Source organism: Pinus tabuliformis, chromosome 1_1, assembly GCF_031772625.1.
Source record: "Pinus tabuliformis cultivar Carrire ecotype Pingquan chromosome 1_1, CPIR1, whole genome shotgun sequence".
Classification (NCBI taxonomy): Eukaryota; Viridiplantae; Streptophyta; class Pinopsida; order Pinales; family Pinaceae; genus Pinus; species Pinus tabuliformis.
In genome coordinates, this window is record NC_142297.1 from 328,659,391 (window position 1) to 328,680,525 (window position 21,135).

Here is a 21,135-nt window from a genome sequence, read left to right on the forward strand (position 1 = left end):
CATCTTCTAGATATAGATGGTTTTGGGCTCCTTTGTCTAATTTTCCTTAATTGTTCCACTTGTTTATTTATCTCATGGGAATATAAAATCTTTATAATACTGTGATGACAAAAATCACGAGCTTGTAATTCAGGTATCTTTCTTGCTTTAGTACACATCTTCAGTAAATTTTGACGTAAGAATAAGGAAAATTCATTTTCCTAAAACCTACTAAGTGACAAAGGAATCTCATGTGGTATAGGTAAGATTTAGAATACCTACCCTCACAAGTGAAGAACAGTTGGACAATCCTGAGTGCAGTAGAACATTGAGATTTCAGCTTGCTTTGTAGTACCCTTGCATCCCAATCTTGATTTTGGCAATCTTCTTTCAAGAAGAAGTTCAAATCTACATTCAGCAACCTTTGCTTCTTAAACCACATTTCTCCCTCTGTTGGTAACCCTGTTGCTTTAGCAATTGGCTCTTTGGTGACATGGAACTGTAATGTCCTACTTCTGGTTGTATTACCATCGAAAGATAAGACGAGGTCATGGAACCAACTGAGGTTGTATCCATTAAATCATTGAAAATTGGTTCCCAACCTCCACTTCTGAAAAGGTGAGCATCTCAGGGTACACTTTGAAGTACATTCTATCGAGTTCGAACCTCTTCACATGGCCAAAACGACCCATTTTTCCAAGCTCCAACACCTGTAACACCTTTACTGACCTTGCAATAACTCAACAGGGGACTGTAAAACAATTTACCTTTTTTCTACACTAGAAAACAATAATTCTGGGTTTGCTGGAAAACAGTTTTTGGGCAAAACAGAGAAAACTAGGGCTTAGTTATAAACAACTCAAATAGGCTCAAAACCCTTGGCAAATGTCACTTCAGGAAAATTGAGGACCGTTGTTTGATGAACCACCACTTAGATGCTTATAAATGATAGTTTAAAGGGTCGAAAATTTAATTTTAAATTTGTTTAAAAGCGCTATGAAAAAATTTCGTAGTACCGCACTATGAAATTTTTTTGCAGTGTCACGATATGAAAACATTTCGTAGCATTCCCCAATTTGTTTCTATAGTTCATATCATAATGTAAAACAACGGAAAATTTTAGCGGCTAATATTCGTAGGTGGGCTAATTTTCCATGCTTTTTCCAAAAAATAGATTCACCAAGTTTCCATTTTCTCTAAAATTTATTCGCCCAAATTTTATAGTATAAAATTATTTTAGCTTAAAAATCACTAAAATATTATAGATAATGATATGAAATCATTAGAAATTTTAATATTTTTAGAAAAATATATCCAAACATTTTACGCTTTGCATATGAAGGACTAGAAATATTTGCCAAGGTTTCTAAATATTAAGAAAAATTTCCTTAGCCGTAAAACTTTGCATAAACTTAGGGTTATGCAAAAGGATGTAAATGACACATTTCCCTAGGTTTGAACATCCTTATGATGAACACAACACCCCCCTTTTAATGATTATGACTTACAAAAAATATGGACTAACATCCCTGACTTGACATGAAACTGTAAACCTGATGCTAAAGGAGTCAAGTTACACCTTTTTTGGAATCGTAAAAACATCAAACGATGATGTAATCATTGAACATGATGGGACCGAACCACTCCTTCTCAGGGTTCATTAAAAATACTCATAGGGATTCATCTGAAGGATGAACTTACATATCACGCATATGTTATCCCCCTCAAGCTTGTAAAAAATAAATAAATACTAACCAGAAATGATTGGGGAAATTGGGAAAACAAGGTACTCGACCTATTAATGGTAGTTGTTGATCACTTTAATTGCTTATTAATTTAAACAACCAAGTACTACATGAATTGTCAACCTAGGGAAGTTTGTTTATTTCAAAGGCAATCACACACTGTATATGCTCAATTCCAAAAGCAATGGAAAGTTGTAGTAACAATTATACTAATCACACCTTGCTTTAACAAACTGAAGTTCTACTCTGAGTTACAGTAGGAGCAATCTCTCTATTGCAGACAATTATCAAAAGAATCCTGGATTATGTTAAAAAAAAGAACAATATAGGAAAAGAAATCAATCTACAAAGGAAAAGACTAATTGTGCTATAACAGAGAATAAGACCCTATTCCCCAAGCATGAATATTCAGCACCTGTTTCTGATTACCATGCTTCACAAACTCACTCTGTAAACCAGATTACAAATTAAAACAATCGCTGATTATCTATGAATGAATTTATGAAAACAATGCAATAATTAAATAGAAACAGAGTTTCAGCAGTAAATACAGAATTCCAATAACGCATGAGTAATTTCAGTAAACAGAGTTTTAACAAGACATGAATGGAAAAGAATACGCTTAATAAACTACAGAAATTAATGGGTGAATCTTGTGAGGAAGGTGCGCCCTTTCCTTCTCACAAGATTCCCTAGAAAAAGGAACCAAGAAGGAGTGCTCAGAACAATATTTTATTCACCTGTCAATGTATCATGTTACAAAAAGATTCAAGTCCCTTTTCTTTCAGCTAGACCTTCCCGTAGTCTGTCTACCCTTCTAATGCTGATGTCTCCTCTTTTTAAAGAGGAGACATCTATTATACATTAATTACATTATAAATCCCGATATGCTAAAATAGGATAATTGGTTCTTCCATTAGCAAAATGTTGTTACAATGGTTGTGACAACGCCGATTTTGGAATGTAGTTGTTGCGGCTAGTGTAACAGCTCCTTCGATGATCTCTTCTTGTTGCTGCCGAATCTGGAATGCAAATCACGGGCTGTTTCAGCAACGGGATTTGCGCACTGTTCTAACTGTTTCAGCAATGTAGATCGCAATGATAAATCTGCAGTCTTCAGACTGTTTCAGCAACTATATATTTCTGATCAATGGTTAATTATGAAAGTAATGTAAAATTATATGTAAAACAAATTAAACATATAGTAACGAGAAGAAATGTTATATACCTTTGGAAAATGGATTAAAGTGATAGCATAGACTTTAAATATGGATTGAAAAAGGGTGGAATGATAGCAAAATATATGAGCAAAAAGGTACAATGTAGGGTCCTAACATCCCCCCAACTGAAAGGGTTGCATGTCCTCATGCAACTTCACTCTGAATCTGAGTCCGAGTACTAGCTCTTAGAGTGCAAATTACTTAAGCAGTAACTATAGAAGGTACTGTCAGTTAGATCTCTGAACCCTTGCACGTTTTGCAGCCTCTGCCATGCTGTTGCCTCTTACTTTTCAGTCAACTTGTAATGAGCCTTGTATTCTTGTGCTGCATCCGTAGAAGAGGAAAACAAAAATGATACCCTATCCACTTTTCAGCACATTGCTAAGCACATCTGATATAATCGGGTACCCTTGAGATTGTCGCTTCAACATTAGGAGGATTGAAAGGGTGATACTCCTGCCTTTCCTTAGAGGACTGTTGCCAGAATAAGTTGTTTGCTTTTAAGGCAGCAGCTCCCCTGGTTTTAACAAAGTGTTGGCAGTCTTGTAGCACTGCTGCTTGTAGTTTCCTGGTGTGTTCAAGCATCCCTGGACTTTTAAAAAATTAATGATATTCTGCAAAAAAAATGGCAGGATTTTGTGGCTCGGATCGAATCCACAGGAGACGGTTGTCTTCATTATGCCTTGCTGAAAGAAAGGCAGTCTACCATGTGATCTGATTAGCAAGGAAGGAGGCAAACGCCCTGATCTAGACATCACCAACCAAAGGGTTAAGATTGAGCTTCCTATTCTCAGGGATAGCGTCATTGTGGAGATACAACTCACAGAGTAAATGTTGATCACTGGTAGATGCTTCTGCGAAAGTTTTCACAAACTATTCGGGTCCAGATACTTCATGAGGTCTCCCATATTTAATTGCCTTTATTTGAAAGAACGCTAAGGTTTCTGCAAGAAAAAGAGAATAATTGGAAGATGGTTTCCTGGCAGCTAATAATCTCTGAACCAAATCAAACATAAGGAGCAATTTACTTTTTAGCTCTTTATTCTCTTTCTTCTGGGCGTGAGAGTGTTGGAGTACTTGCTCCAAGGCTTCCCAATTTGAATATATATGATTTTGCCAGAGTGATTTATGCTCCTGCAAGATCTTATCTTGCGAAATAGCATATTCTTTTTTCCACTTGTCCGTTATTTGGTGCTTATCCCGAGATTCAATACTGCAAGTCTAAGTAAAAACAGTTATAGTAGGCCGAGGTTCATTCTGAGTAAAAACAGTTTTTGTAGGCCGAGGAACAGAATCTTCAGCTTTAATAGTTACAGTAGGCCGAAGTACAGGATCTTCAGCTTTAACAGTTGTAGTAAGCCGAGGTATTTGTGGTTTAGCTTCTTTTTTCAAAAAAATTTGAAGGCCCTGCTGGTTCTTGTGTGATAGTAGGGCGTTCCTCTTTGATTGCAGAAGAAGTGGATGCAGGGGAGGCTCCAGGCAGTGGGATTTCAACTATTTTATACCCGGCTTGATGATAAATGTTACCACATTGGCTGCACATATATTCCTTATACTGGTCTTTCTCTATACTTTTCTCGGCCATGGATGCTGCATGGGATAAAGTGTACACATTAAGTTCTTTGTCGTAGGCTTCCATTGTCGTTACTAATTCCTGCTTATAAGCTTCAAGTTCTAATTTTAGAAACTTATTTTCCTGTAAAAGGAAAGCCAGGGTGACTGGGCTTTGTGTAGCAGTCACAGTCTCAGTAGTTGGTTCTTGTGTGGCAGCTACTGAATGAGTAGCTGGTTCTTGTGTAGCAGCTACATGATGTGCAACATCCTGGGCATCCAAATTTTGTATATCAGCAGCTGGTTCTTGTGTGGCAACTACTGAATGAGTAGCTAGTTCTTATGTAACAGCTACGTGATGTGCAATATCCTGGACATCTAGATTCTGTATATCAACAGTTAGTTCTTGTGTGGTAGCTACATGATGTGCAACATCCTGGGCATCTAGGTTCTATATATCAGCAGCTAGTTCTTGTGTGCCAGCTACGTGATGTGCAACATCCTGGGCATCTAGATTCTGTATATCAGCAGTTGGTTCTTGTGTGGCAGCTACTGAATGAGTAACTGGTTCTTGTGTAATAACTACGTGATGTGAAACATCATGGGCATCCAGATTTTTTATATCAGCAGCTGGTTCTTGTGTGGCAGCTACTGAATGAGTAGCTAGTTCTTGTGTGACAGCTACTTGTTCTGAAAGAAATGATGTCGTAAAATCCTGGGCATCTGGTTCTTGTGTTTCAGTGCCCGAGGGTGAGACAGGTAAAGATTCGGGGACTTGGGACTGTGGTGGGGTATGGGGTTTTAGACGAATAGGTGGGGAATTTAGGATAGTGGCAACAATTGCCGCTTCAGTTGATGCCCTCATTCATCTTCGGGGTAAAAAGGCAGGGAGAGTAGTAATTTTCCTTTTATGAGTAGGTTTTTTCTGAGGGGGAGGGCTATCAGAAATGGTAGTTGCTTTGGTTGAGGCCCTCGTTCGTCTTTTTGGTAGGAAAACAATCTTAGTTTGCCTTTTTCTTTTTAGCATAGAGATGGGGAGGTTATCTTCAGAATCATCACTAGGAATATGAATGGTAGGATTAGATGATTCTGCTAAATTGTGGGATGGAGTTGATATGGTGGGAGGGTCAATTGGATTAATTGATTCTGCTGGTGGGATTTTTGGAGGATCAGGAATGCTCTCTGGTTGCTGCTCGTGGGGATTTTCAAGGATTTCTTGAGGATTTTCAGCAACTTGCTGAGGGATTTCAGCAGCTTCTTGAGGAATTTCAGCAGCTTGCTCAGGGTCTAGGGGTGGATTATTGAGAGGAGGTTTTGTTGAGCAAAACCCCTCTGAATTAGTAGCTGAACAAGATGGTGATGGGTGAGGGAAAGGAGTGGTAATTTTACCTATCTGCAGTAATGTGACATATTTTTTAGACACCCAAGTAAATAATAAGGGATATTTAACAGTCGACCATGTCTCAAATGATTTAACAAGACAAAATCATGCTAATAGAGTACCTGGTAGCGACCTTCACAAGTGAGGTAATGTTTGACAAATTCAGCAACCTTCGGCCACGGGGATGGTAATGAGTGGAGTTGGACACCCCGGTCTTTGGGCTCGACTTGTTCTCCTGGCAGAAGAAAATCCTGTTGTGCATTCAAAATGATATGCTTGCGACTAAACCATCGAGTGCCAGTGATCGGCAGACCTGAAACCTGTGCTATGTCATCCTCTGAGACCGGAATTCGAACTCCCTGGATAGTAGAATGATCTTCCTGTAGATTATGTGCAAATTCAAGGACCTGTTGTGGATCAAATCCCTGAAGCCTCTAAAAATATCCTATCCAGCCTGCCTGCTGAAAACTTTAATACACGTCTGGATGTAATTCAAGTAGAGCTATCGAGCCAAGCTCATGTCAAATAGCAGGTCCTCCCATAGTTAACCAGCTTTGGTAAAATGCACAGTCAAAAACCAAGTTACCACACTTCGAACAGAGTAAATTTTACGAATGAGAACATGGAGTAACAACGAAGAGGCGAGGTGATAAGACGGGATAGTGGGTAAGAAAAATGACGGTAATTGGCTTGCTGTGAAATGATGGCATATAATCTTGGTATTCCCCCCCAACTATGGCTGAAATAATGGCTTTAAATGTACAGGGATTGTGGTAATAATGAACATAATCTTCTCATTTAACCATAGTTTAATAGTACTTACACATAATATTTACATACCTCATGTTTACCTTTAATTCATATTTCGAAAAATATAGTGCTCGTTCATAATAGATCAACAATAGTCATGGAAGAAGCTTTTGAAACATGAGGGAGATTATATTAGAGGTCTGTATAATCATAGGAGAAGGAAGTGAAAGGATATAATTTTGCATAAAAATAATGGAAGAAAGTGATTTTCATGACGGAAAGTGCTCTATGATGATGTTTTTGAAAAGAAATGGTGCTTCAACAATGGGAAAATGGGTAAAGGGTGGTGTTTCAACAGCGGGAAAGATAGGGAAAATGTTGCTGAAGAATACTGTTCTAGAAATGGGAAAAATAGGAAAAATGTTGTTGAATATTGTTGTTTCAGCAAAGGGAAAAATAGGGAAAATGTTGCTAAAGAGTGATGGGAAAATGAGGAAAAGAATTGAGGAGAATTAATGATGGAAATGTTACTGGAGGATGGGAAAAGAAACTATGGATGGATTAAAATGAGATGAACAATGCTTCACAAGATGAAGCTTGGATCTGCTTGTAGTAGAATTGTCCTTTCCAAGAAGCCTTTCTTAGAATCTACAAAATAATCAATTGTAACATGCTATCCCTTGACAGGGATTATTAGTTAAGAAATCTAATCTAATGCTAAAAATTAAATGCAGAAATTAAATGCAATGAGGGGCAGAAGGCTACCCCAAAAAGAGATAATGTGAATCTGCCATGCAAGTGGCCTTAAAATCCTCTTTGGAAATGGGTCATTGGTACAGATGGAGCCGATGACCATTTACTAATAACGGTGTTCTAGAGTCATCAATTGTTAGGAGCCTTACTGTTCCATTGGGAAAAACAGTATCTATTTCGTAAGGTCCTAGCCATCTTGTACGTAGTTTCCCTTGAAAATTTTCAAACCGAGAATCATACAATAAAGCCCAATTACCTTTTTGGAACTGCTTATGCTTGATGGTTTTATCATGCCACCTTGTTCTTTGTTGTTGGATCATAGTTGTTTGATGAATGGCATCTAATCTCTTTTCATCCAATTCCTGAAGCTGCTACAACTTGGTTGTCTGTGCATCAGTCAAATCAAGATTAACAGCTAAAGCAGTTCTTAAAGTTTTAATTTCAAATTCCACAAGAAAAACAACACTTTTACCATAAACCAATTCATAGGGAGAAAATCCTGTAGTATTTCTCCAGGTAGTTCTGTAAGCCCATAGTGCTTCAGGGAGCCTTTGAGACCAATCCTTCCTGTTTTCCTTCACTATTTTTGTTAGAATGGCTTCTATAACTTTGTTTGTACTCTCCACCTATCCATTGGCTTAGGGGTGGTATGGTGTAGTCATTCTATGATGAATATGATATTTTTGAAGGGTGGTTTTAAAACCATGAGAATTGAAAGGAGGTCCTCCATCTGTAACTAGCTCTCTAGGCACTCCAAATCTAACAAAGATTTCTTCAAATAGGAAAGCTAAAACAACTTCTTCATTAGCTCTAAGGAGTGCTTTAGCCTCCACCCATTTAGTCATATAATCTGTGCAAACCAATATGTAAACTCTTTGATTGGATGGAGGATTAATGGGCCCTACAAAGTCTAAGGCCCATCTTTCAAATGGTTCAAGTATTACCTGGGGATTCAATGGAATTTCATCTCTATGATTAGGTTGACCCATTCTCTGACAGCTATCGCAGGCCCGAACATATTTCTTTGCATCCTTGAAGAGTGAGGGCCAATAATAACCCATCCTGAGAATTTTATGTGTCGTTCTCTTATCAGCAAAATGCCCTCCACAAGGGCCATCATGACAAGCTTTTAGTATATCATAAACCTCATCTTCTCTAATGCATCTTCGGATTTCATGATCAAGTCCTGTGTAGAAAAGACACCCACTTATCCAGCTATACCAAGCACTTTGTTGAATGATCTTTCTCTTCTCTCGATGTGATAGGTGTGATGGTAACTTCCCTGCAACCAGATAATTGGCAATGTCTGCATACCAAGGTGAGTGAGCAGATACTGCAAATAAATATTCATCAGGAAAGGAATCATCTACTGGAGTATTATCATTAGCTTTTAACCGAGAAAGGAAATCAGCAACTACATTTTCTTTACCTGGTCGATCTACAATTGTAATATCAAACTCTTGTAATAACAATAACCACCTGGTGACTCGAGCATTTGTGACAGATTTGTTCATTAAATACTTAATAGCCGAGTGGTCAGTATGGACAAAAGTAGAGTAACCAGTAATGTAATGTCGAAATTTATTAATAGCATAAATGACTGCTAAAAATTCCTTTTCAGTAACTGTGTAATTAAGCTCAGCAGGAGTCATATTCTTACTAATGAAGTAGATAGCATAAGGAAGATGGTTTTCCTCTTGTCCCAAGACAGCTCCAATTGCAGTATCTGAAGCATTAGAGGATATATGGAAGGGAAGTGCCCAATCAGGTCCCCTTAAAATAGGAGTTGTAGATAACTGATGCTTGAGTTCAACAAATGCTTTCTGGCAAAGATCAGTCCACTTGAATTCAACATTTTTCATAAGTAACACAAACAAAGGAGAAGCTATTTTGGAAAAAAATTTGATAAATCTTCTGTAGTATCCTGCATGTCCTAAAAAACTTCTCACATCAGTTTGTGTTCTAGGAATAGGAAGGTTCTGAATTACCTGTATTTTGGATGGATCTACCTGAATTCCTTGAAATGAAATAAAGTGTCCAAGTACAATTCCTTCATTCATCATCATATGACATTTTTCAGTACTTAAGGAAAGGTGAGCTTGTACACAACGTTTAAGTACTTTCTCAAGGTTTTGTAATGCATCCTCAAAAGACACACCATAAGGGGTAAAATCATCCATAAATATCTCCATAGAGTCATTAAGCATATCAGAAAAGATTCCTATAACTACTCTTTGAAAGGTTGCTGGTGCATTACATAGTCCAAATGGGAGAACTCTATAGGCAAAAGTTCCCCAGGGACTAGTAAAAGTGGTCTTATCTTGGTCTTGGGGTGCAATTTTGATTTGATTATACCCACTAAAACCATCTAAAAAGGAGAAGAATTTCTTCCCTGACAAACTATCTAACACCTGATCAATGAATGGCAAGGGAAAGTGATCCTTTTGAGTGGCTTTATTTAAGGCTCTATAATCTACACACACTCTCCATTTCCCATTTTTCTTAGGGACTATTACCAATGGAGAAACCCATTCACTGTCAGATATGGGATATATAAACCCTGCATTAAGCAATTTTTGAAGTTCCTCTTTGACAATTTCCCTTAAATTAGGATTCATTCGTCGCTGGGGTTGACAGATTGGTCGGCAACCCTCCTTGATATAGATGCAATGAGTACATAATTCAGGAGAGATTCCCTTCATATCTGTATAGTCCCATGTGAATGCTTCCTTATTTTCGAGAAGTAACTTCATTAGCTGCTGTGTTTCAGCATCTGTCAAGTTGGGGTTTATGTTCAATGTCTTGCCAGGTTCAATTTCTACTGTTATGCTTTTAGAGGAGATGGTAGTTGATGTTTGAGGTAGATCTTTAGATTTAAGATTTTCCTGGGTATCAGAAAAAATTTGCAGCCAGTTGATTATGTGTTTCAGAAGTCACTGAGGAGGGTTCACAAATAAAATTATTAATTACTTCATCCTCAGTGGTATCTTTAAGGCTTAGAGCTTGTCCGATAGTCAAAATAGGTTGAGTAGCATTATCATCATAGTCCAACCATACAGAATTATCATTATTAATTATAGGTGTGGCATGAGGGTAGAGAGTAAGCTGCTTGGTTTCATATCCATTAGAAATTGTCATTGAACCAGATCTACAGCTGATAAAGGCATCGGCTGTGGCCAACCAGGGCCTTCCCAGAATTAGAGGATGTCCCCCCAACTTTGTTTTAGTCTGTAATACCACAAAGTCAGCTGGGTAATTCTAGGATTCAACTGAGATGCTTAGGTCTTCAATGACTCCTTCCGATTTGATTGTAGAACGGTTAGCTAACTCTAGAATGGTTGGTGTCTCTCTAATTACATTCTTTAGCTGTAATAGTTGTGAGGTTTCAAGAGTCATAATATTTATAGCAGCACCTAAATCTACCAGAACTCGCGGAATGATTGCTTTTCCAATTTGTACTGTAACAGTAGGATGGCCGGGATCACCATATTTAACAGGAGGGGCTTTACTGGTCATTAAGGCAGATAGATCACCCATAACATGAACTATAAGGTGATCTTTAGCTTTCCTACCGGGTTTCTTAACACAAATATCTCTCATAGTTTTGGCATAAATTGGTACATCTCTTAGTGCTTGTAAAAGTGGAATTTTAACATAAAGATTCTCTAATTCCCCTAAAATATTGAAAGCAGGAGGCTCAGGCATTTTAGTCAAAACTAAACGCTCAGGGAATGGTGATTCTGCTGTTTCAGCACCCTTATTAGAGGATGGTTGTACCTCCTTACGTGAATCATTTTTCTTTGTTTCTTCTTTATCAGAATCAGAGGAGGTAACATCATCAATAATGGGTTCGACTATTTTCCCAGATCGTAAATGAATATCATTACACTGCACAGGGAAAATAGGAAGTATAGGCTGGTTCTGAATATCAATAACTTGCACAACTTTATTATTGGGGTTAGGGTTTGGTTGTACAAGTAGCTGGGGTCTCATCATTTGATTATTTGGTGGAGCACCTGATGGTAGAGGGATTGATTTCTTAAACTGAGGAAATTGATTTGGAAACGGGAGCTATTGACCCCTCCAGTTTGGATTCCATTAGTTAAAGTAAGATTGTTGTTGTGGAGGCCAAGGAGTCCACATTGCTGGGTCTACAAAGGGAGGGTTTGTTTGTTGCATGGGTGGGTAATTCATTTGATTGAAGGGCGGGTATTGCATCTGGTTAAAGGGCGGGTAATTTGCTTGATTAAAAGAAGGATAATTGTTCCAACGATTAGAAGACGTAAATGGCATATTAGAGTTCATACCTTGTCCTCGTGGTTGCCATTGCCTTCTCTATGTCAACAGATAGACTGCTTCAGCTTCTTCTTCGGTTGGTTGCAATGTTGCTTTTATTCCTGGTAAAGAAGGGCATTGTTGTGTTTCATGATCCTTCTCACAAAGGGTGCAAATTGGCACTTTGTCCAATGGGCATTCCCTTAGTGGGTGTTTATCTCTACATTTGGGACAAAAGACAGCCAAAGCAGCTTCTGCTTTTACTTGTTTCTTCTTAACCTGCAAGGTGTCAATCTGTGAAGCAAAAGAACTTAACATTTCAGTTTTAAATTCCTCAAGTAAATTACCTATTTCAGCTCTTGTTGCTCCTCTGCTGGCTGATTTATGAACTCTTGAATATGTATTATCCCTGTTGTTTGATCTATTCCTTGCAGCTCCTCTTGAACATCTTTTACAGAGGTTAACAATTTCATCATATGATTCTTTAGATATGTCCCCTTTACCAAGCATATTTAGCATGTCTAGACAATCATCCCTCACCCCTTTCAATAATATCTTTTTAAGAATATCTTTACTTACATCGGGATGATTGGATCTCTGTAGATTATATTGTAGCCTTTCCACAAAGACCTCCATATTTTCGTCCTCCTTTTGTACCATCTTAAATAGTTCCTCTCTTTTTTCTCTCGTCTGGCAGTAGTCTTGATATCTAAGCAGAAACTTCTGTTTCATCTGTTCCCATGTTGTGATTACATGGCCTCCTAGACTCATGAACCATCTTAGTGCATTTCCTTTTAGAGTTGCTGGAAATAGCTTCAGTTTTTGATCATTAGTAACGTAATCATAGCTTTTGCATAATATATCAAACTCAAAAAGAAATTCATCAAGACCTTCAGAAGATAAACCATGGAAGTTAGGTAAGGCCGAAAGTGGGATATTCTTCATGGGAGTTGCTCCTCTGGGAAGATCACCAATAGGAAATCCCAAGGTAGAGAGAGAATTCTCATCTTTTCCTTCTCCTACCTGTCCTCCACCAAAGAATCCTTCATTGTTCCCTTCCATTGGTTGTTCTCCTACTGCACTTGCTCTGTCTTCAATGTTTTCTGTTGGCTCCTCAATGTCTTCGACTGGTTCCTCAATGTCTTCGACTAGTTCCTCAATGTCTTCTACTGGTTCCTCAATGTCTTCTATTGGCTCCTCAACCTTTTCAGGGCCCACAACTTCCTCCGTTTCATAGTTTGTTTGAAGGGAGTGCTGAGACTTTGGCTTTCGAGAGCTTAGCCTCTGAGAAGTTTCAGCTTTTGATATAATCTCGTTAATAAAGGTCTTTCTTCCTCCTCTTCCTTTTCCCTTACCACCTGTAGGGTTAGTTTTCTTGCGTCCTCTCATGCATTCTGCACATCTGAAAGAAAAACATTATTTCTTTTGAAATCTACAATTTCCTTCCCCGGCAACAGTGCCAAAATGTTGATCACTTTAATTTCTTATTAATTTAAACAATCAAGTGCTACATGAATTGTCAACCCAGGGAAGTCTGTTTATTTCAAAGGCAATCACACATTGTATATGCTCAATTGCAAAAGCAATGGAAAGTTGTAGTAACAATTATACTAATCACACCTTGCTTTAACAAACTGAAGTTCTACTCTGAGTTACAGCAGGAACAATCTCTCTATTGCAGACAATTATCAAAAGAATCCTAGATTATGTTAAAAAGAACAATCTAGGAAAAGAAATCAATCTGCAGAGGAAAAGACTAATTGTGCTATAACAAAGAATAGGACCCTATTCCCCAAGCAGGAATCTTCAGCACCTGTTTCTGATTACCATGCTTCACAAACTCACTCTGTAAACCAGATTACAAATTAGAACAATCACTGATTATCTATGAATGAATTTATGAAAACAATGCAATAATTAAATAGAAACAGAGTTTCAGCAGTAAATACAGAATTCCAATAACGCATGAGTAATTTTAGTAAACAGAGTTTTAACAAGGCATGAATGGAAAAGAATACGCTTAACACACTACAGAAATTAACCGGGTGAATCTTGTGAGGAAGGTATGCCCTTTCCTTCTCACAAGATTCCCCAGAAAAAGGAACTAAGAAGGAGTGCTCAGAACAATATTTTATTCATCTGTCAATGTATCATGTTACAAAAAAATTCAAGTTCCTTTTCTTTCAGCTAGACCTTCCCATAGTCTGTCTACTCTTCTAATGCTGATGTCTCCTCTTTTTAAAGAGTAGACATCTATTATACATTTAATTACATTATAAATCTTGATATGCTAAAATGGGATAATTGGTTCTTCCATTAGCAAAATGTTGTTACAATGGTTGTGACAATGCTGATTTTGGAATGTAGTTGTTGCGGCCAGTGTAACAGTTCCTTCGATGATCTCTTCTTGTTGTTGCCGAATCTAGAATGCAAATCACGGGTTGTTTCAGCAACGAGATTTGTGCACTGTTCTAATTGTTTTAGCAACATAGATCGCATGATAAATTTGCAGTTTTCAGACTATTTCAGCAACTATATATTTCCGATCAATGGTTAATTATGAAAGTAACGTAAAATTATATGTAAAAAATATTAAACATATAGTAATGAGAAGGAATGTTATATACCTTTGGAAAATGGATTAAAGTGATAGCATAGACTTTAAATATGGATTGAAAAAGGGTGGAATGATAGCAAAATATACAAGCAAAAAGGTACAATGTAGGGTCCTAACAGTAGTTAGTCACTCTTGAACATGAGACTCTTTCACTTCATCTTTGTGACTATTAGTTTGGGAAATCTACTTGTCTTTTTGGTTCATTACGCCATATCAAAAGTCTTCATATTCGAATTAGGGTCAATTTTGTCAACTCCATTCACTATCACTGATATGTTCAAGTGAATTCACTTAGTTGATATCTGCTACGATACTCTTAAGCCTTCATTCATGTCTATTGTTCTTGAACCAGTTCCACATTAACATCATTATGTCTCATGTCTTGATACCTATCTCTTGTCGTTGATGGGAGATACATCAAGGCCCTCCTACGATGGGTCGCTTCTTGTCGACATCATTTCATTATCCAGGAAGTTAACTTAGAAACTCCCTTTGGTAGTTTGGAGCTTGCATACATCAATGACAAGTTTCCTCGCTCTCTGCGACATGTTTTCATCATTGTCCTTCGACCAAAAGATTTTGTGTGGTGTTCGACTTCAACTCATTCTTTCACACCATATGGATTGTAGTATGGTACCTTGAGAACCATCAACATCATTGGTGGTTTCTCTTGCGTCTGTTAATGGCTTACATCACTGCCTAATAATCAGATGGTGTCTACCATGTTCTACTTCAACTCATTTATTTGCATGGTTAGATTCATACGTTGGAAGAATGAGTGAACGAGATATAAGACCACATATCTAGTTTCATCCAGCTAGGCCCTGATTTCAATATTAATACAAGATTACAAAGTATGATGGTTATGATCATACAGACAGTCATCCAAGCATGGGTCCACTCTCTGTCATCAGTGGATGCGACTTCTTAATTAGTGTACATGTAATGTTAGCTTATGTGTTGAGTATGAGTATGCCTCCCTCAGCAAGGATATCATGATAAAAATGTATTGTAACAGATGATGATCTCGACCGGTTTTTCTTGATTTGGACTTGTCACAAGGTAAAGCACTTCAATCATTAGTTGTTGTTTCAGACTTTATACTTTAGGGGGCAATTTTTTATAAGCCATTTTGTCACATCTGGTTAATAGGTCTGCAAACCGGATTAATCAATATCTTTGAACATGTTTTCATCATCAATTCACAAATCGCTAAGCATGAACTTTCCAAAAATTATGTGTTTCTGGGATTTATGGCTCAAAATCAATGCTTTAAGCCCTAATGCACCCTATCCCTTTATCCACATGCGTTTAGCGTTGGTTTCTCCCTTCTGCACTAGCACTCATAAACACTTATTTCTCCCTTCAGTAGGTGTGTTGATTCTAGAAATTCAAGAAAATTAAAAATAATTCTAAGCTCCCCTTTCTGGAAGCTTCCAAGGGTTGTTTTAAAAATTTACCATGAATAAGAAGCTCGAAACCTAACTGATCCTAACTTGGAGACTCTGCCTCTTATCCCTTGAGCTCATGCTCCCATCATATGTGGATCTCAAGCCCGTTAAGGTAAATCCTAAATTATCATTCCTCTCCTATAAATTCACTGTCATCCATAGCATTAGGGTTGGATTTTGGAGATTGATAGTGCCCCTATGTTGTTGCCTTGAACCTAAAGGAGTCATCATCTTCATGCATTAGGGTTGGCATTGAAGTGTGCTTTGTGGCAAGGAAGGACAAGTCAACTTGGGGAGACTTCTACAAGATCAACTACCATTTATGGTCGCAAACTCTCTCCTATTTTTATTAATACAATGGGTATCTTGTTTTCCTACATTTGTTGTGTTCAAGGAAAATTTTAAGGATGAAAAATTATCTTTAAGTTAAAAACATTGGCGAATCTCACTAGTCCATAATATGCAAATTTTAAAATGTTTATTTATATATTTGAAAAATTATTCCAATTTATAATGATTTTATATATAGTCTCTATATAATGTTGGTGATTTTTAAGGTAAAATAATTGTGTTGTAAAATTTTGGTGAATCATTTTTATAAAAAAATGAAATTGGTGAATCTCTTTTGTGGAAAAATCATGTAAAATTAGCCCACTTGCGAATATTGGACCCTAAAATTTTCCATGGTCGTGTTATATTTTCACTCATGTATTTCAAGGCCTTGTTGATTCACTGAATACGAATGTTAGACAATTCTACTTGGTTTTTGTTGGGTCTCCAAAATGTCATCCACTTTCACCTTCATTTCCATCATTTTACCCTCATTCTGTAACTCTATAACCCCATAACCTTACATTAAGTAACCCTTTTCATCATTACATGGGTTTATCATTATTATTTTCCATGTCATTGATTTTAAATATAATAATTGAATTTTTGATTAAATGCTAGGAAATTAACATATTTTCATATATATCTAAAAGTGTTATGAGTTTTGTGATATTGTAGGCCTACTTGGATATTCTAGAAGGGTCCTACTTGGCCACCCAACCACAAATTCGAATTTCAAATTCCAACTCATGAAGATTTGTGGAATAATTGTAGAAAATGTGGATCATTAACTATGCACATTCAAAGGAGAAGAATCATGGATGAGAGGATTTTGGAGATTGGTTGTAACCACAAGAGATAAATGTGGATTTAGGAGAGATCTAAGGATCTATATTTATTGATTATCCTTAATTTTTGTATAAGTAAGAGTGCACCCTTCATACAAAGGGTTGTCAGTTGTCTATTGTAACTAGGTAGTGTTGTTGTTAGTGATAGTTGCTAATTGGAGGTTCCAAGTTCCATCCATGTAATTTGTAAAGTGACGATAAAGAATTATTGTGATATCTTGTAACTTCATCTTTATGAAATACATACTACCACTTTGGTCTCCAAGATGTGATAGTTTGTTTAGTGTGCTCGCTGAGGAATGGAGGGACCCTATCAACCACAGTTTGCACATCTTTCCACATATTGGTAACATAGTGTAGTTGTTTTATTTCATTTCTTTTCATGCAAGTGTGCTTTTACTTTCAACAAGTGTGATTTCATTTCAACAGCATGATTTACTTTCCAACAGGTGTGATTTCAATTATTCAAGTATGGTGGGATTTCAATTATGCAAGTGTGGTGTGATTTCAATTATGCAAGTGTGGTGTGGTTTCAATTCTGCAAGTGTGATTTCAATTCCAGGCATGTGTTATTTCCTTTATGGAAGTGTGATTTCAATTTTTTTATATTTGGTTTGGTTTGATTCGAATTAGATTGATTTACTTTATTTTTTAATTTATTTTAATTGCATTAGATTAATCTAATCTGAAAGATAACCACTTAGTACATTTAGTACAGGTATACCTTGTCAGTTTACGAAACCCCAGGCTAAAAAATTAAATGACAAGGATTTAACTAACAATTAAATCACCCAACATATTTTGTGGATCATTTGCTTGTTTTAGTCACGTGTGCAAGTTTTGATTATAGCACTTGGAGCTACATTTGACCTTACATGCAAGGAGGAAAGGAAAACTTGCATTTCTATAAGGAGGGAACTCAAGTCTTTCATTTCTTCAATGGATAAAAATTTTGCATTAAACCTAATTGGTAGGGACCTTAGGATCTTCTGAGTGACCACTTCATCTTCAAGCTTGTCATCTATACCTTTGATCATGTTTGCAACTTTCTCAACTCTAAGGAATTATTCTCCAATATTTTCATCCTCTCTCATTTTCAAGCTCTCAAACCTCATTCTGTAGGTTTCAAACTTGTCCTTCTTCAATTTTTCATTTCCTTCATAAGCTCTGTTCTAAAGCTTTTCCTAGACATCCTTTGCTAACTTGCAGTGCATTAGCTTAATGAGCTCTTTCTCATTGAGTCTAGACATAATGACATTTTTGGCCTTCACATTATCAGGATCTATAGGAATAGTAATAGAAACTGTATGAATTGACACAATAGTTGCCCAGACATCAACACCCAAATTGATTAGATATGCCTCCATATTTAGTTTCCATAAAACATAGTTTTCTCCATAAAAAATGGGCACTTTGGATTCTTGAGAGGCCATGATCACCTTTTGGTCTCCTTCTAGCGGTTAAGATACACTTGGACAAGTTGGCTTTGATACCAATTGATGGGATCAAGCAATACTGAGAGGGGGGTGAATCAGTATTGTATAAACATTAAACAATAGTATGGCTTTCTAAAATTTAATGTAATTTATGAAAAGATACAACAATGAGAGCACAAACATCACAACACAAGAACACCAATATATTAGGTGGAAACCCTCTAGGGAAATAAAACCACCATACTACTTTGATTCTTCTATTATATTATTTATCAATCTTCTCTTTGACATTGATATGCTAGCCCCAACTAGCTAGGACCAACCACTCCTCTATGGAGATTTTGTTGGCCACTTTCAATAATTTAACAAGCCCCCACTTGCTTAAGGCCTCAACCATTGCAATTATAATCCTAAAAAATATATTCAAATACAAGGAAAATATACATCTAGACTGATACAAGAAACAACATATATCAAATACTTATAAAGTTTGTAAAATCCGCTTTAGTTACCTCTTTGAGATTCCTTAGTAAAATCTATATGATGGAGACAACTCTTTAACACTTTCTTCACACCCTGCATAAAACACTGATTGAAACATGCACAAATATATCTAAGATAATTTTGACCTTCTTCAACAAGCTTCTACATGCATTGTAAAGAAAGATCCTCTCACAATTTTCTCTCAATGCATTACAATTCCTCACACTCTCAATAGAGAAAACCTCTTCTTTACAAAGATTTCTCATATAAATAATTTTATGGAATGATTAAAAAATAACTACATAAATAAATGGAGAATCAATCACCCATGTTCATGCACTATTGATCTGGTTTGGTATAACGAATATTTCTCTTTGACTTGATCCACCATAATATTCAATGAATGAAAAATATTTTCAAACTTAACCATGCATTTTTTATGACCTCTAAAGCACACAAGCATATTGGAGTGATTGCCACAGTACATCACTATGAAAAAAGACCATGGTTTTCTTTTGTACACGGGATTGTATATGCACTTCTACTTAAGGATAGTCACATATGTACATGTTATGCTCACTCAAGAATCACAAATATTTTTGTGTACACAAAGTTCAAAATTTTAACATCACTAAGAACAACAGCTCAACTTCAGACCATTAGCACCAACTCTCAATACAATCATGAAGCATAAAACCAGTTTACATCGATTGTACACAAGCCATATTACACCATTTATTTCTCGTTGACATCAATGCCAACACTACAAAAACTTTTCCATAGTCTTAACCTTCCATCTCGGGGCATGAAACAACATTCTCAATATATATTTACCAAACCCATAAACTATGTTGTGAGAATTCCTTAAGATATCTGATCTAGGATTTACAATAGTTGATAATAATTTCTTTAAGCATGCCTAATAAATTCACTAGTTTATTCATGAGTATTCTATTCTTAAGAATTACAATTCATAATTCATATATTCACAACACTAAATAATAGGATATGAAAATGGAATCAATACTTATATGTATGAGTATATATAATATTTACTTCACGAGGCATCTACTTTCCTATCACTAGTTACATACTCAGTACCCTCCACCGGCCAAGGTTCCAAACCAAAATGGCCTCCAACCTAGGATTCATGCCCCCCCATTAGCCTGTGCCTAAGTGGTGCACCCTTTCACCACACTCACTTCTCGGTTAGGTGTCCTGCCATCACCTCTAGGGTAGCTCACTACCAGATAGGGATGTTCCAAAGATCGTGTCTCCAGGAGTCCCTACTTCCTTTTTGGGGTCTTTAGGTACCCTCCATGCCCTTAAACATTCCTCTTTACTCTCCAACATATAAAAGATTCAATTAAATCATCTCTTTATTATCATAATCAGCCTTCCAAGCTAAGGAATCCCCTTCACTGACCAATAGTCGCTCAGGTGATCCATCTTGCCAAGTTTTTCACATAAAATAAAATGGCAGACCTATAAGGCTCCATATAGTTGTTGTCCTGAACAACTGCATTATTAGCAACACAACAACCATGCTTATCTTCATATATCAAGTATAACATAAATATTATAGAATTTCCCGATTAATTAGCATACAATCACCTAACACATATTCATATATCGCATACATATGTGCCCATACAACACACAATCTTATACATCACATTTAATATTTTATGACAAAGAAGCAAGATGAAGGTTAAAGATATTCTCCTACTCAATTTTCCTACATATCATGGAATCAAGAGCATGTTATCCTCTTATGGTCTTTTCCATTAGTCGTTTATATTTTACCAGCCACATGTGTCTTATATTACTATTTCTAGCATAGTTGTACCTACATATATTGTCATGTTATATTGGATGCCATTTTCCAATTCCATACTATTTGAAACCCTGCCAGTATTACCTTGACATATATAACCATATTGATTATTATTACAATATTAATGCAGTGCCATCATTATAGAATTTTATATTAGTCACTCTCCATTCTCCCTTATCCAGTATACTAGTAACTAAACCCAAAACCAAGCTTGAATGGTCATAGTCATGTTCAAAATTATCATGATCCTATTGTAATCCTATATGTTTCGAATAATTTTTATTTTAAAATTCCTACCCAAATTTAAATTATGGGTTTACCAATGTGTTCTACCATTCAATAGCTCTCTATTGACTACTCACTTATCAAATTCTAATAATTACGCTAAAAGTTATGTCCTTTAGAAGTTTTAATTGGACTCAAATGATTATTTTCCAAACTTTGTTTCTTTCCTATGCAATTTTCTTAACATCTCATCC